The 17,467-nt window shown below is 44.6% G+C and overlaps 2 protein-coding genes across 6 annotated transcripts in view; one reads left to right on the top strand and one right to left on the bottom strand.

Moving 5' to 3' along the window:
- Window positions 1–17,467, bottom strand: part of RPS3 (ribosomal protein S3) — a 780,806-nt gene that overhangs the window by 503,125 nt on the left and 260,214 nt on the right. The gene's annotated exons all lie outside the window — the stretch shown is intronic.
- The window catches only part of MAP6 (microtubule associated protein 6), a 160,360-nt gene that overhangs the window by 51,773 nt on the left and 91,120 nt on the right, over window positions 1–17,467 (top strand). For 3 of the 5 annotated variants that reach the window (XM_049619571.1, XM_049619558.1, XM_049619565.1), the window contains exons 1-2: window positions 2–89; window positions 12,815–12,983. The gene's annotated coding sequence lies outside the window, so the exon portion shown is untranslated. Of the gene's footprint in view, window position 1; window positions 90–12,814; window positions 12,984–17,467 lie in introns of those variants that run through there. The other 2 variants (XM_049619567.1, XM_049619561.1) reach the window with 1 other exon arrangement.

The following is a 17,467-nucleotide window of genomic DNA, read 5'->3' as shown; positions in this document are numbered from 1 at the left end:
GCTGGCTCCTCCGCCGGCTCCAGAGGCTTCTCTGAGCACTGCTGTCGTATCTGAGACACCGGCTGGTTTTTGTTGCCACTGGAGGTTGCGTAAGCATTTGTAGGGGAGTGGGAGGAGGGGTGTGCCCTTCCCAGCCCCACCCAGCCTCAAGGCCTCTGGCCAGGACCTGTTTCCGAGGAGAAACCTTTGAATCCACCTGCCCTGGGTCTAGCTAAAGGGAGGGGAAAAAAAAAGGAAGTGTGTCAGCCTTATCCAGGATAGTTGCCTCCTCAGGCAGGGCCTTATCTGCTGCTGATTTCTCTCTGCTTGTTCGAATCTTACCCTTCACTTGGAAGGTGATTGCCCCAAGCAGAATAATGCAATCCTGTCCTCCTGTATCCGATGAGCTGGCTCCAGAAATTATCTCCCCTCTCTCTCCTGTCATGTCCACGGCTCGCCCGCTACAAACGTGCAGTCATAGCGCTCACCTAAAAATTCCTTGGCCCCACCATCTCCTCCCCCTCTGCCTCATTTCTCAGCTTGCCTGCACAGCACAACTCTTGGGAGAGCTGTCTGCGGGCCACACCTTCGCCCCCCTCTCTGTCCGCCCCATACTTCAGACGCCACCATTCCCTGGAACTGTCCTCGACAGAAGTCCACTAATGGCCTCCATGTTGCTAAGTCTAGGGTCAATTCTCAGATCTCTTCTTACCCCATCAGCAGACTGAGACACGGTTGATTACTCCCTCCTCCTTGAAATCACCTGGCCTGTGGATGGCACACTCTCCTGGTTTCCTTCCTGCCTCTCTGGCTGCTCCTTTGTCTCCTTTGTGGCTCTCATCCTTTACCCGATGACATGTTTGAGCACCTTTCTGCCCCCTCAGTCCTTGGACCTTCTCTCTCCTCTCTACGCTCTCTCCCTTGGAGATCTCATCCACCCTCGTGGCCTTGTATTCTACCTTTACAATGAAGGCTTTCAGACCTCCGTCTCTAGATCTGCTCTTCCCCTGGGGCTCCAGACTTGAATATCTAGGTGGCTACTTGACATCTTCACTTGAGAACCTGTCGAACGCCTCCATCATAGAACGTCTAAAACTGAACTTGAATTCTCCTTACCTGCCCCCGCCAACCTCTCCTCTCCTCTTTGCCATCTCAGTGAAGGATAACTCCACGAACTTGTCTCCTCATGCTAAAACCTTAGTCACACCAGACTCGTTCTCTCCCCCTCCATCCACATCCATTGGTCAATTCTCCTAAATCTCTCCTGCATTTTGAATTGAAGTGTATCAAACGTACAGTAAAATGCACAGATCCTGGGCAGAGTGACATGCCTTCACAAAGTGAACACGCTTACGGAACTACCACTCTGAGCAAAAAAGTGGAACACGATCAGCACCCTGGCCAGCCACTCTCCTCCTCCCTGTAGGCCACCACGGTCCTTATCTCACTTTGAACTTCATGAAAAGTGAATCTTACAGGATATACTCTTTGGGGACTGCCTTCTTTGGCCCCAGATTGCATTTGTAGTATGTTTGTTCCCATGGCCATATAGGATTTACTGGGTGCGTATGCCACAATTTATCCAGTTTACTGCCGAGAGGCATTCAGGTTGTCACCTGTTTTCTGAATATGATGAGTTGTACTGCTCTGGACAGTCTCCGCCCCTCCAACCCAGTTTTATTGAGAAACACCTGTTATGCATCATTGTATAAGTTTAAGGTACACAGCCTGATGATTTGATTAACATATATTGTGAAATGATTAGCACAACAGGATTAATTATCAACCATCCCCTCATACAGACACAACAGAAAGAAAACAATTTTTCTTTGTGATAAAGACTCTTGGGATCTATTCTCTTAGCAACTGTTCTATATCTCGTACAGTAGTGTGGGTATTTCTGTACCTGTCTTTTGGTGCACATTGGTGTATATTTCTGTGGAATGTGTGCATGGGAATAGAATGCCGGGTCTCCTGGTATAAAGCCAACTAGTTTTCCAAGGCAGTTGTATAGACCTCCTCTCCTACAGCCCCACATGCTTGCTTGCTTCACATCCTCCTCGACCTTTTAACCACTGTAGTGAGTGCGTGGAGGGACTTCATAGAGGTTATAGGATTTTTGTAATGCCAAATAAGGTTGAGCACATTTTAATATGCTTATTGGCCATTCGGATTTTGTTTTCTGTGCAGTTCTTGTTGTAGTCTTTTGTTGATTTCAGTATGCCTTGTATTAGAAACCTGCTTTACACGCCCACAGCCAGCCTCTTTGATCGACCTGACACCGACTTTTTTTTTTAGTTTATTTATTTTGAGAGAGAGAGAGAGAGAGAGAGAGAGAGATTCCCAAGCAGGCTCCATGTTGTCAGCACAGAGCCCAACACAGGGCTCAAACCCAGGAACAATGAGATCAGGACCTGAGTTGAAATCAAGAGCAGATGCTTAACTGGCTGAGACACCCAGGCTCCCTGACGCCAGCTTTCTTATTGGTCCCTCTGTCTCTATGCAGGTTGACCCTCCCACAGTCTCAGCACAGCCAGAGGGACGGCTGGGCCAAAGAGTCTGTGAACACTCAAGCTTGGGAGTAGAGCCAAACCATTTTCCAAAATATTGCATCAGTTTACAGTCTGGGAATATGTGAGAGATCTCATAGATGCAGACCCTCTCTGAGCCTTGTACGAATAGACTTATTATTATTATTATTTTTTGCTAGGGTTGTGAAGCGATATCTTGTTGTGGTCTTGATTTGCATTTCCTGATCACTAATGGTAAACATGCCTTTATTCGTAGGCTTTTCCTCTTCTGGGAAAAGCTCTTTTTTCTTTAAGTTTATTTATTTATTTTTGAGAAGAGAGAATGAGGGTGAGGGGGAGCATGCATGTGACCAGGTGAGGGGCAGAGAGAGAGAGCGAAAGAGAGAATCTCAAGCAGGCTCTGTGTTGTCAGCACAGAGCCCAACGTGAGGCTCCGTCTCACAACTGGTGAGATCGTGACCTGAACTGAAATCAAGAGTTGGTCGCCCCACCGACTGAGCCACCGAGTCACCTTAAACAGCTCATTCTTAATTTTTGCCCATTTCTCTACAGCACTGTTTGGGCGTTTTGTCTGAGTTTAAATTAGGCACTTACGCTACTAGTCCTTTATTGGTTGCCTATATCGTGAATCTCTTCTCCCAACATTTAGCTTGTCTTTTAAAGTGTCATTTGATGAACAAACATTTTTAATTGTAAAATAGCCGTGCTTATCTGTCTTTTATTCCACAGACATTGCTTGGTGTGATTTGGGAAACCTCTTCCTCTCTGTATCTCCTACCAAGAATTTCAAGTTTTCTTTTGCATGTGTAAGTTCTTTTTTTTTTTTTTTAATTTTTTTTTTAATGTTTATTTATTTTTGAGACAGAGAGAGATAGAGCATGAACGGGGGAGGGTCACAGTGAGAGGGAGACACAGAATCTGAAACAGGCTCCAGGCTCTGAGCTGTCAGCACAGAGCCTGACGCGGGGCTCGAACCCACGGACCGTGAGATCATGACCTGAGCCGAAGTCGGACGCTTAACCGACCAAGCCACCCAGGCGCCCCTGCATGTGTAAGTTCTTAATTCATCTGGATTCTTACACAGTATGAGTCAGGTTCCACTTTTGGTTTTTAACATATAGATGATCGTCTTTTGCAGTTCCATTTGTTGAACACTACCCCCTTTCCTCGATGGTATAGTGCATCACCTCTGTCGTGTGTACCACAGCATTCCGGGTCTGACTCAGGGCTTTGGTTCTCTCCCATCGATAAATGAATCCATCTCAGCCAGTGCCACACCATGTTAACTGTTAGTTCTCATCTCTGGGAGCATGAGTCTCCTTCTTGCTTTTCTATCTTAGAAGTGTCCAGGCTAGGGGTGCCTGGGTGGCTCAGTCAGTTAAGCATCTGACTCTTGATTTTGGCTCAGGCCATGATCCCGGGTTTGTGAGTTCGAGCCCCACATTGGGCTCTCTGCTGTCAGCACAGAGCCCGCTTCAGATCCTCTGTCTCCCCCTCTCTCTGCCCCTGGCCCACTTGTGCTCTCTCTCAAAAATAAATAAACAGGGGCGCCTGGGTGGCGCAGTCGGTTAAGCGTCCGACTTGAGCCAGGTCACAATCTCACGGTCCGTGAGTTCGAGCCCCGAGTCAGGCTCTGGGCTGATGGCTCGGAGCCTGGAGCCTGTTTCCGATTCTGTGTCTCCCTCTCTCTCTGTCCCTCCCCCGTTCATGCTCTGTCTCTCTCTGTCCCAAAAATAAATAAACGTTGAAAAAAAATTTTTTTAAATAAATAAATAAACATGAAAAAAAAAAAATTGTCCAGGCTATGACTACTCCTTCACTCGTCCATATACATTTTCAAATTATCTTAACAAGTTCCAAACAATCTCTCGTAAAACGTTGCAGTTCATAAAATGTTGAACTCACAGTTCATTTTGAACAAACGCATATGTGAATAAAAATGAAAGAAAGAAAAACTGGATTAAGTTCTCGGGTCATAACATCTAGTAAAATAGCAATAGAGACACCCAAAAGAAAACACAAGGCAGAAAATAAAGGTAAAAGCAGAAATTAATGGAATAGAGATTAGAGAAAGAATAGATCTAATTAATAAATTAAAATTTTTGTTTTCTAAAGAAATCAATGAAATAAACTACCAGTTGATGTAATCAAGAGGAAAAGGGATAAGCCACACAAGCACAAAATGAGAAAGGACAGTGGAGAGATAATTGAACAGAATAAATTTTTAAATTCAAAGGAAACTATGGTGCAAACTTCATTGCAAATAAATTTGCATTCTTGGATGAAATTGATAGTTTCCTGGGGAAATGTAATTTACCAAACTGACCTAAATAAAGATAGAACGATTAAATAGATTAATTTCCATAAAAGAAACAGAAAATTATCAAGGAATTTCCTCACGAAACATTCCGCATTCTGATGGTTTCACAGGAGAAATTTGCCAAATCTTTAGGGATCAGATAGTCCCAATACTCCATAGATTGTTTCAAACCTTTAAAAAAAAAAAAAAAAAACTTCCAAATTTTTTCTTATATAGTAAGTATAACATGGATATTTAAGCAATTTTTTAGAAAGCAGTATGCAGGGATGCCTGGGTGGCTCAGTTGGTTAAGCAACTGACTTCAGCTCAGGTCATGATCTCATGGTTTGTGAGTTCAAGCCCCATTTTGGGATCTGTGCTGACAGTTCAGAGCCTGGAGCCCATTTTGGATTCTGTGTCTCCCTCTCTCTCTGCCCCTCCCATGCTCACACTCTGTTTCTCTTTTCTTCAAAAATAAATAAACATTGAAAAAAAAATTTTAAAAGAAAGCAGTATGCAAAAAAGGGAACTACAGACTTACTGAATTGCTTATGAATATTAATGCCAAGTATTTAAAGAAAATATTAGAAATATTAGAAAATATTAGAAAACATTCCATCACATTAACATGAACAGGTTGGGATTAGGGAAATCATTAATATAATATAACAGATTAATAGATTTAAGAAGAAAATCATGTGATTATCTCCATAGATGCTGAAAAAGCCCTTAATATAACTCGCCATAGAATGAATTGGTAAGTGTCTTTTTAGTATCATAAAATATATACTTTGCTCCTAAAGCTAGAATTTTACTTAATGGAGAAATACTAGGGACATTTCCACTAAGGTCAGCAACAAACCAAAGAGGTCCTCTACTTGTCAACGTTGTACTGGAGGCACTAGACAAAGCAGTTAGAGAAGAGAAAACAGTAAGAGGCACAAGAATTAGGGAGAAATGGGATAAGTCTATTCCTTGCAAATGATAGGACTGTGGACCCAGAGAGCCCTGAAAGTATTTTCTATTTGCCTTCATTTTTACCATTTCTGGAGTTCTTTCTTTGTGTGAACCCAAGCTTTTGTCAGTATCATATTCCTTTTGCCTGGAGAACTTCCTTTAATGTTTCTTATAGCACAAGTCTGCTGGGAATTAATTTCCTGGCTTTTGTTTGTCTACAAAATCTGTTTGTTTTTTTTTTAATTTTGAAGGCTGTTTTCACTGGTTATAGAATTTTGGGTTGACTTTTTTTTTTTTTCTTTCTTAGCTCTTTAAAGATGTAATTCTTATCTTTGTTCCTCTGTATGTAATGTATCTTTTCCCCTGGCTGCCTTTAATATTTTCACTTTACCTTTGGTTTTTAGCCGTTTTAATATAAGGTGTCTAGATTTTTAAAAAATTATTCTGTTGAGATTCTCTATGTTCTTGGATTTATGATTTCATATCTTTCATTGTCTTTAGAAAATGGTCAGCCTATCTGTTCACATAGTTGTTCTGGTCTGTTATTTCTTCTCCTGGGATTTCAATTACATGGATGCTGGACTGATATTGTACAGCTCTTGAAGGCTCTCTTCTGTTTGTTTGTTCGTTTGTTTTTAATCCTTTATTTCTTTGTGTTTCAGTTTGGGTAATTTCCTACTGACCTATCTTCAAGTTCATTGATCCTTTCTTTCGATGTATGGAGTCTTCTGATGCACTCAGAAAAGCACTTCATGTATGTTTTTTTTTCATTCTAGTATTTCCACTTCACTCTTTCTTATTGTTTCCACCTCTCTGTAAATTTTTACACTAGGCTCTCAGTACGGCAACCTGCCTATCTTTGAGACACACACTCCCCTGGTCCCCTATGTTCATCATCAACAAAGGGGCTTCCTTCTATTCCCTCCCTCTGGGTCTCCATGGGTTGGCTGCATCCCTCCACTAAAGGTCTTAGCTCCAGACAGGTGACCCACTCCTTATAACCACTCCCCCAGGCTCCAGTGGTAGCTCCCTCCCCTTGCTCTTTCAAGCCTGTGAGTAGCAAGCCCTCCTTGGTTTGGCATATGGTAGACACTCATATATTTATAGAATCAATGAATGAATGAAAGTATCTGAAACATCAAGTGTTGAGGGAAGGGAGGGTGACAAGCATGGAATTAGAAGTTAAATTAGGGCCACTTGGTAAAAGGCCTAAAATGCCTCAGAGCTCTCAGCCAGCGGGCTGAATTGTCTAACTAGAAATAACCAAATGGACCTGAGACCAGAGCTTAATTGCTACAAGTGGGTGCTGTGCAGAGGACTCCATCAGCTGCTAGGTGCTGAGTTCCCACCTGGGTGGACAAGGCCCTGTCTGCTCTGCCATCCTGGTGGCCTCTTGCTGCTGGCTTTATGCTTGGTCCAGAAGAAAGACGTGGAGTGGTCCCCGCCTTGTGCCTCATTGCCTAGGTGACTTTGAGGAAGCACAGACCCTCCGTGGGCCTCACTTTCTACATATGTAAAGTAGAGCTGGGGCTAGACATATAAGAGAAAGAATTGACACTAAGGGCCTACTCTGAGTTGTCCTAATATTAATACTTACTAAAGAGCTAGCATTTTTGAGTGCCAACTGTGAAGTAAGAGATCTATATGTATTGTTTCGTTGAATTCTCAAGACAGCACTACAAGGTAGGTGCTATTTGGTATTGCTAATTCACACATACGAAAACTGACATTTTACATAATCCTCACAACCCTCCAACGCAGTTGCAGGTGTCATCACAGCTCTGAGCGGTGCAGGGACCTGCCTGAGATCTCACAGCCCTCAGGAAGCAGCATGAAGGTTCTGTTTGGGCCTTTCTTACTCCAGAGCCCCTACATCACACTCTCCATTCCATGATTATAATTGGTTTCCTTTCTTGAACAGTTCATGAAATTCTCAGGCTCAGGAATTCTGTGTCCTCAGCATGGAAGACAGAGTCTGGCACAGAGAAGATGAGAGGGAAATTCTGATGAAAGCTACAGAAGAGGGAAAGGGAGGGAGAGGAGGAGAGGGAGTTGCGGGGGGGGGGGGGGGGGGGGGGGGAAGGGAGGGGGAGCAAGCACCAGCCTTGAGGAGGTGCTCCCTCCGGTGGTCATTCTGAGGAGCTGCATGCAGCATGGACTTCCCTTCTAGGGCAGGGCCCTGCTGGCCAGTGCTCTGGAGAAGCCTGGAGAATCGGCAAAGCTCTGAGGGGGACTAACTCATCGAGATGGCTAAGGGACCTATTTCTGCTGGCTTCGGCTGGAGAAGAGCTAAGTCTGTCTCTTTTCCGGTCTTGTCAGAACGGAGAAATCGGGGCCATCCTGGGGCTTTGTCATCTGTTGAGCCCCTCCTTGTGTGTCCGGGGCTTTGGGGTATGGTCCTATGAGGAAGAATTATCATCTCATTTTACAGAGGAAGAAGCAAACCCAGGGAGCTGAAACAGACTTCTCCAGCTCACCACACTAACATGACCTTGTTTGGCTGGTTTGGTTTTTGTTGGTTTTTGTTGGCTTTAAGACTGTTATGGACCCACGTGGGTCCCGGCCCTCTTCTCCCTTCATTCCTACTCTCCCTGGGTGACCTGGCTCATGACATGGCTGCCACTTCCACCTGTACCTCTCTTCTGGGCTCCAGACTGTCAGCCTGACGTCCGTGCCCACGTATCCCAAAGGCATCTCATACCTGGCACGTTCAAGAGCGGACTCCTGGGTCTCTTACCCCGCCCCCCCATACCATATCCCTTAGCCTCTGCCAGTTTCCCCCTGCACAGAAAACGGCACATCATCTGCCCAGTTGTTTGAGGCAGAAACCCAGGAGACCTTGTAGATTCCTCCCTTATCTATGCCCTCCCTTCAACCCATCAGCAACTCCTGTCGCATCTAGTTCCAAAACCCATCTCCCTTACCTGTCCCATGTCCATTCTCCGTCTCCCAGACCATCATCCGCAGGCACTACTACGGTAGGCTCTGTACTGATGTTCCTCCTCCTCTTACTGTTTTCTTCACTCAGCAAATGGTTGGCAGGTGCTCCTGTTCTGTTTATCAGCCACTGCTCTGCTCACTGGGAGCAAGACTTACCCTCTGGCCTCTTGTAGTCAAATCTTCAAACAGTGTTGTTATTGTGTTTATTATGCAAATTCCATGCATAACACCTACCTGATACCTTTGAAACTCTTCACCATGACTCACAAGTACCTGTGTGATCTGGTCTTTCTGGTAGCTTCCCCTGCCAAACTTCTCTTCTCCATCCGTGTGCCTGTGATTTAGCCATATTACTCTCCTTTCGTTCTTTCACTTCCTTAAATATGCCATCCCCTCCCACCTGGCGGCCTCTATTCACACTGTCCCTTCTGCCTGGAATGTTCACTCCCCAGCCTTTGTATTGTTGTCTCCTCTTGGTTTAAATAACACCTTCTTTGACACCGCAGGAAGTAGCCTGGTCTATGCAGCACTGCCTAAACTGTGTTCTGAGATAACGTTGCTATCTCAGAAAAGCTTCGTGATGAGTTGAATTTGGAGAGTCAGAGTACACAACATGATAAAGGCTCTGAGAAGTCCTGCTGTGAGTTTTGCTCTGAGAAGAGCCCATTTAGCTGTGTTCAACCCTACAGTCCCCACCCCTGTTTGCCTAATTGTGGGAATACAATTTAATTAGAAAGTAAGTAATCTCTGAGCTCAGGGGCAGTGGCCAGATTCCACATGGGACTTGCAGTGGAGTCAGCCAGGGGTAGGAACTAAAAGCCTGGGTCTTGGATCAAACAGGCTCCCAGGGTCTAAGTGTGGCTCTCTGTGCCCTGGTGATGACATATGTTTTGGGCACCTACAGGCTGAATTAATGGCCCCCAAAGATGTCCACATTGTCAGCACCAGAAACCGTGAACGTGGCAAAAAGGACTATTCAGGTGTGATTATCGAAGAGTTTGTGATTATCCTGGATTGTTCTGTATTATGTAAGTGGGCCCGACATGATCACAGAGGTCCTTATATGAGGGACGCAGGGGTGAGAGTCACAGGAGGAGAGGTGATGATTGAGGCACAGGCTAGAGTGAACCTGGAACATGGAGGGAGGTTCACGAGCCCCAGGACACGGACAGCCACAAGGAGCTGAAAAAGCAAGATAGCAGATCCCCCCTCGGGCCTCAGAAGGAGCGAATCTTGTCGATCAATGCCCTGCTGTTAGCCCAGTGAGACTAATTTCAGACTTCTGACCTCCAGAGCTGTGAGAGAATACACTTGTGTCGTTTTAAGCCACCAAATTTGTGGTCATTTGCTCCAGTAGTGTTAGAAAACTAACACAGCCCCTTGTCGGGGTTCAGTAAGTCTTGGTTCTGAACCCTTTCTTTTCTCTTACTCCCCTGAACAGCCACAGCAAAACCCTCAGCTAATAATCTGGGCTCCATGAGCTAGCCTGCTCCTCTCTCTGCTAGAATGCCTTCCATATGTACCCCCCTCCCAGACTTCCAGACTCAGTTCAGACGTCACTTCCACCAGGGGGCCTGCTACGGCCCCTCCCACACCCATCAGGCTGAAGCAGAGACCCACAGCACTCGTGATGGGGACCCTGCCACCACACAGATCAGCTTCCTTCATTCACGCCTCATTCTCTGCCAGACTGTGAACATCAGCAGAGGCTTTGTGCATGGAATGAATGGGTGGTGTGTTAGGAGAAAGCCCAAGGTGAAAGGTCCTCTGGTGAAATAAACATGCTCTGTCTGGGTGGGTGCCCTCATCTGCGCCTTCACTTGGGGCCCACCTCGTGAAGCCAGCGTGTCACTTTGCACCCTGGATGGTTTCCTGTGGACATACCACACGCCCCTTCAAGCCTAGTAAGTTTGCATGATGTGAATTGCCATCAGCAGATATCTACCAAACGCTTGCTCCTCCCGCATTTCCTGGCTAGCACTGGCACCACCGCCAACCCCTCCGGGACTCGAGTTACCAGAACTCTTCCTTCTCCTTCTTTCCACATCCGGTTATTCCGGAAGTTTTGCCATTTCTACCTTAGGCACATCTCTCAAGTCCATCTTCTTCCCTCTGTCTCCACTGCCCCCGGTGCAGCCCAGACTCCCATCACCTCTTCACTGGACCCAGCTACGGCCTCCTCCCTGGTCTCTCTGCCTCCAGGAGGGCCCCAGCCAGCCGCTTCTCCACACACACACACACACACACACACACACAGCCGCCACCAGAGGGCGCTGTTAGAACCCATGTTGAGCGCGTTGCTTACCCGCTCCGGAAGAGCAGATACAGACGGGTGTTTGGGGCCGCTATGTGCTGCCCATCAGCTGTCCTTCTCCAGTATTACCTAAAAGACCACAGCTGCTGATGGCAGATGCCGCCCCCCCCGCCCCCATTTACGTCCCTGCCTACTGGATCGTGATCCCCAGTTCCTCCAAGAGACCAGCTGCAGCTTCCCTCCTCTGTGGCCAGCCCTGTGACCCAAAGAGACCCTGCACTGTAGGGCCGGCAGAGTCCTTCTAAGGCATTCAGCGACTAGAGACCCATTCTCATCACGACAAGCATAGTAAACTTCTCTTGCATCAAATACCATTTACTGCCATAAATGTTTTGAAAAGGATTTTTGTAATTTCGAGTTTGGTGAAGAGTAAGCCACTCCTTTTGTTTTGTAACTTGAACTTAACTATACTTATTATAACGAAACAAGAATTGGTTTGGGTCACCCATGACTAGTTGGCATTAATACTGCACTTGCAGACATTTTAATGAAACATTTGTTCATTCTGATGTTGCTGTTTTTCTGCTCACGTTTTGGAGCCAGTGTAGTTTTCTTCCCAGGGCTTAACTATTCTATATTTGTGTAAGCTCTTAAAAAAAGCTCATGGGCCCCAAGCCATGAAGCCATGAGACCATTAAAATATCCTTGGCTCTCTGCAAAGGGAGGGCTCAGCTCACAGCAGAGCTGGGTGGCTGGGGTCCGGGGGCTTCCAGCAGCTCACATACACGGGCATCAAGACCACCCCTATTGTGCCAAAGAGTGACAACAAGAAGAGACTCTGAGGGAGGAGGAGGTCAGGAAATTCTGAGCAATCCCCCTGCCCCCATGGCCACCTCCACGTTGCACCCTCCTGCCCACCTTGCCCTCACTCTGTAAGTTCTGGCTCAGACCTAGCTCTCTTGAAGTTTGGCTCCTTGAAGGACTTAAAGCCCTGAGCTGACTAAGTGGCAAGAGATCAGAGCTGTTGGTTCTCCCACAGCTCAGTCCCCTTTTCATTTCCCCAGCGTTCCAACCTCATAGGGCTGTATCATGAGGAGTGGAGGCTTTGGGTTCAGAAAGGCGTGGGTTCATATGTTGGCTCCATCTTGAATTAGTTCCATGATTGGGGGCAAGTCACTCGTTTCCTCATCTGCAAAATGAGTTGAATAGTACTAACTCATGGGCTATCGTGAGGATCAAACATGAAGCCACTAGCATAATGCTTGGCAGTCTGTAGGCACTTGACAGAGAGGAGTTGCCTTCTCTCCAGCCATTTCTGAACCCACAATCTCACCAGTCATGGAGTTTGGCCACCCATGTCCTGGCTTCCTTCCCTCTTTAGGACCTTGACACCAGGGCATCAGGATGCCAATCCTATAGGAGAAAGGGGATGGGAGGTCTATTTACCACATAGCTGATAGATATTGGGCACAGTTCTGGGGACTTTAAGCAGGTGCCACTATCACCTTTGAAGGCCTGCTTGACAGAAATATTTATATTTTCCTGCCAGGTTCTGTTTTCCCTTACCCACCTGGAGTGCTCCGCCACTCCAGAGGGGTGGAAGGCAGAATGTGAATCCTCTCCACCAAGTTCCAAGCCACAGTCCCCCATATTCACCAAGAGAATATTGATTCTAACTAAACACTACTTCCCCTAACCATTGCACTTGACCCTACTATTTAAGCACAGCAGGAAGGCATATCTTTTAAAATAGAAAAAAAAGAAAGGTAGGTACTTAATTTCAGCAGTCATCGTGAAAGATTTTGAGTCAGCAAATCCAGCAAATGGATTGTGGCTAATGCATTTTCCTTACAGAAAGCAGATGGCTGGTATCCAGCCTCCATCCAAACGGCAGTCAGCCTGCAAAAGATGGCAGCACAAACTTGGCCCTCTTCCACCCTCCACCGAAACTTCATGTGGCTTCTTCAATTCCAGGGGCAAGGTCTCAAGAAATCTAAGTCAGATACTGCTCAACAAACAAGAAGTGAGTTTTCTAAACTGTCTTCCAGTTACCACCATCCCCACCCCCACCCCCATCACCACCATTCAGCCATTATCCATGAGTGCCTACTATGTATCTGGCAGGATCTACTCTGTGTGGCTTTGGGGTTGGCATCTATTTTCCAGGGAAAAAATTGAGGCTCAGAGAGGATAAATCATTTCTCCAAAATTACCCACTTGGTAAGAAGTAGGGCTGGGATTCAAAGTGTGGTCACTCGGACTCTAAAGCCTAAGTTTCTTCTACTATGATATAATTTCTCTCCTCTTTCTCCCTTTACCACCCTGACACACCTCTTCCTTTGCTTGTCAGCTCTTGTCACCTCCTCCTCTCCAATCGTTCCTAATTTTTGGCATGCCCTCAAGATTAAATTGTTCACTTTCACTCACAAGGTACACTTGTGGCTACCTCATAGCAGTGCTTACTACAGACTGTTATTACTTTATGTCCACTACTCTCCCAATTCCCTCCAGACTTACACTCTTTGAGGACAGACACTGTCCACTGGTCATGTATCCCTGGAACCCAGGGTTTGGCTCATCGTTTACTCAAAAGTCTGTGATCTAAATCCATGAATGAATAAATGGATTCATAGATGGGTGGATGAAGAGACATGTACATTAGTGGATGAGTGATTGAGTACATTAACAGATGGTTAAGGAAAACTCAAATCTACGCTTATAACCCTTTCCAGTTCACTCCATTCTTATATCTCCAGATGCCTATCGAAACTTTCCACTTGGCTCCTTTGTTATCATCTAAAATGAAACGTGTACAAACCAAATCTCCACCCTAGCCGATTCCTTATCTATTTTCTGACAATAGAACTGCTATTCTTCCCAGGGTTGCCATCACTGGTCCTCTGATCGATTCATTCAGTCAACAATATTTTTTACGTGTGTGCATGTGTGTGTATGTGTGTGTGTGTGTTTGACTGTCTGCTATGCACTATGAATAAGACAGGCAAGGTTCCGAGAGAACTTAAAGGAGCTCAGAGTCAACAGTGGGGTGGAAGATAGCATAGCAGACAATAGGCAAGTAAAAAAGTTAACAGGACAATTACAGAGCATAATGAATGATACAGTAAGGAAACATAGAATGATGAAAGGGAACTAAGGGACCTCACTCTAAATAGGATGGGAGGGAGGGCTTGTTCGAAGCAAGGCCTGAAGGATGAGAATAAGCCATTCAATATAACAGTTGAATGAGCATTCCAGGCAGAGGAATCAGCAAGTGCAAAGCTTTCTGGGCTGGAACAATCCTGGGGTGTTTCAGGAACAGAAAGGGGCCAGATGTGGCTGGAGTGCAGTGAACAGCAGGAGACTGTATGACATGAAGTGTTAACAGACCTGAACCAGGTCGTGCAGGGTCTTGAAGGCCAGTAAGGAGTCAGATTTTATTCCAAGAGCAATGGGAAGCCATTGAAACATCTGAAGCAGGGGAATGACATGACCCCCCCCCCCCGGCATGCAGGCAAAGAGCTCCCCCACCCCAGGTGCAAGTGATTCACAGGTGTGTTATCTCGAGTCATTAGGAAAGGGTTAACTCCAATTCCATTTAAACTGTTACCTTGCACAGAAAGGGAAAACATCCAAATGCTTTTTGTAAAGTCATCATAGCATCGGTGGCCATCCTGACCAAAAGGCACAGCAAAAAGGAAACAAACCAAGCTTATTTGTAAGTACTAATACAAAACAATCTTTAAAATTTTAGTGAATAGAATAATGAAGCACTTTAAAAGAACAACACACTGCAACCAAATTAACCTTATACCAAAAAGGCAAGAATGGTTTAATAGTAATGAGCTATATTATAGGGGCGCCTGGGTGGCTCAGTTCGTTGAGCATCTGACTTTGGCTCAGGTGGTAATCTTGCAGTTCATGAGTTCGAGCTCCATATCGGGCTCACTGCTGTCAGCATGGAACCCCCTTTGGATCCTCTGTCCCCCCCCTTTCTCTGTGCCTCTCTTTCTCTCTCTCAAAAAAAGCTATATTATAATTACATAGATTGAAAGATCAAAGTGGCAAAGACATGATCATCTCTGAAGAGACTGAAAAGATATTTGACAAATTCACCATATATTCTTGATGTTTGAAAAATTTCTTAGTAAAATTGGAGCAAATGGATAGTTCCTAAATATTTTGTGCCAAAAATCAACATCATACTTAATGGTGAGATATTGGAAACATTCCCATTAAAGTCAGGAACAATAATTCTAGAGATGCATTAGGAACCATTGGATAAGAGGAAGAAATGAGAGATATAAATAAGAAAGAAAGACAAAAATTGTAATTTTTGTGACCAATAAATTCAAGATCATCTATAAACTATTATAACTAATTAGAAAGTTTAGTATGGTTGATAAATAGAGATCGATACATGCAAAAATTCGACCATCCTGTTGTGTATCATTATAATAAAAGATGTAATTTTAAAATATGTCAGTTCAGGGGCGCCTGGGTGGCGCAGTCGGTTAAGCGTCCGACTTCAGCCAGGTCACGATCTCGCGGTCCGTGAGTTCGAGCCCCGCGTCGGGCTCTGGGCTGATGGCTCGGAGCCTGGAGCCTGTTTCCGATTCTGTGTCTCCCTCTCTCTCTGCCCCTCCCCCATTCATGCTCTGTCTCTCTCTGTCCCAAAAATAAATAAAAAACGTTGAAAAAAAAATTAAAAAAAAAAATGTCAGTTCAGAGAAGTACATGAAAAGATGTTCAACATCCCTAGACATTAGGGTAATGCTAAATTAAAACCATGATCAGATATCACTACATGCATATTAGAATGGCTAAAATAAAAAAGAAATGATAATATCAAATACTGGCAAGGAAGTAAGGAGCCGGGTCTTTTATCCACTGCTGGTAGGAAAGCAAAATGGTGGAGCTGTTCTGGAAAATAGATAGCAGTTTCTTAAAAAGTTACATATACACTTACCATACAATCTGTAAATGACTCCTGAGAAGTGAAAATGTGTTCACAGAACTAGTATGTGCATGTTCATACCAGCTTTATTTGTAAAGTCCCCAAATTGGAAACAACCCAGATATCCTTCCATGGGTGAATGGTTAAACAAAATGTCGCTTATCTATACAATGGAATAATACTCAGCAATAAGAAGGAACAAACTGTTGACGTGTGTAACAATTTGGGTGCATCTTAAAGGAATTATGCTGAGAGGAAAAGGTTCCACACTCTATGATTGCATCTGTATGACCTTCAGAAATATCAAAAGCTTAGAGATGGAGACCAGAGTAGTGGTTGCCAAGGAAACCAGGGAAATCAGGCAAGGGTGTGATGATGAAGAGGTAACAAGAGAGAGAGAGATCCTTGGGGGCACCTGGGCGACTCAGTCGGTTAAGCATCTGACTTCGGCTCAGGTCATGATCTCGTGGTTCGTGAGTTGGAGCCCCACGTGGGGCTCTATGCTAACAGCCTGTTTCAGATTCGGTGTCTCCCTCTCTTTCTGCCCCTCCCCCACTCACACTCTGTCTCTCCCGCAAAAAATAAACAAACGTTTAACAAAAAAAGAGAGAGAGACAGATCCTTTGTGGTGACAGTACAGTCCTATATCTTAATTGCAGTGGTGTTTATACAAATCTAAATATGTGATAAAATGTCACAGGACTATCCATGAAGGCATAGTGAAAAAGGAGTGTGTGCAAACACCGGTGAAATCCAAGTAAGGTCTGCAGTCTAGTTAATTGTACGATATTAAAGTACAATCGCTTGTTTTGATAATGTACTGTAGTTATTTGAGATGTGGCCACTGGGAGAAGCTAGGTGATGGCCACAGAGGCCTCCTGGCAGTACTTTTGCAACTTCTTGTAAGTTTATAATTATTTAGAAATAAAAAGGAAAAGAAAATGCCATTTCCAGTTACAACAAAAACCATTACCCAGGAACATACAAGAACAGAGAGCTTTGCCATCTTACGAGCCAGTAAATCTCAAAATCCACAAGATGGAAATTCTTCTTAAATACTAAATAAATTCAATACAACTCCATAAAACATTCCATAAGGCTTTTTTTGCTTCAGAAAAGTTTTCAAAGAATTTGACAAGCTGATTCAAAGATTAATACAGAAGGATGAAGGGCAAAAGTTCCAACGGAATGTAAGCTCCATGACAATAGAGATGTTTATCTATTTTGTTCAACTCCATACCCTGGAGCGGTGCCTGGCACCTAGTAGGTGCTCAAAAAATTCTTTGCGAACAAGTAGATGACATCCTGGAATAAGAGGAAGAGAAGGAAAGATTTACCCTACCAGCTATTAAGACTTACAATGATTTGAGACTATAATATTGGCATAGGGGTAAATAAACAGATAAATCAAAATAGAATATAACGTTTAGGAACATACTTATGAAAACTTGTCATATAGAGGAAGCAGGATCAGTCAGTGAGGAAAAGATAAACCTCAAATGTGCTTAAAAAAAATAACTCCATTTGTGGTAAGCACAGCATAGCATATAGAG

This window comes from Panthera uncia, chromosome D1 (assembly GCF_023721935.1).
Source record: "Panthera uncia isolate 11264 chromosome D1, Puncia_PCG_1.0, whole genome shotgun sequence".
In the NCBI taxonomy this organism is placed as follows: Eukaryota; Metazoa; Chordata; class Mammalia; order Carnivora; family Felidae; genus Panthera; species Panthera uncia.
Note: the sequence above shows the minus strand (reverse complement) of the source record. Positions and strands in the feature narration are given on the sequence as shown.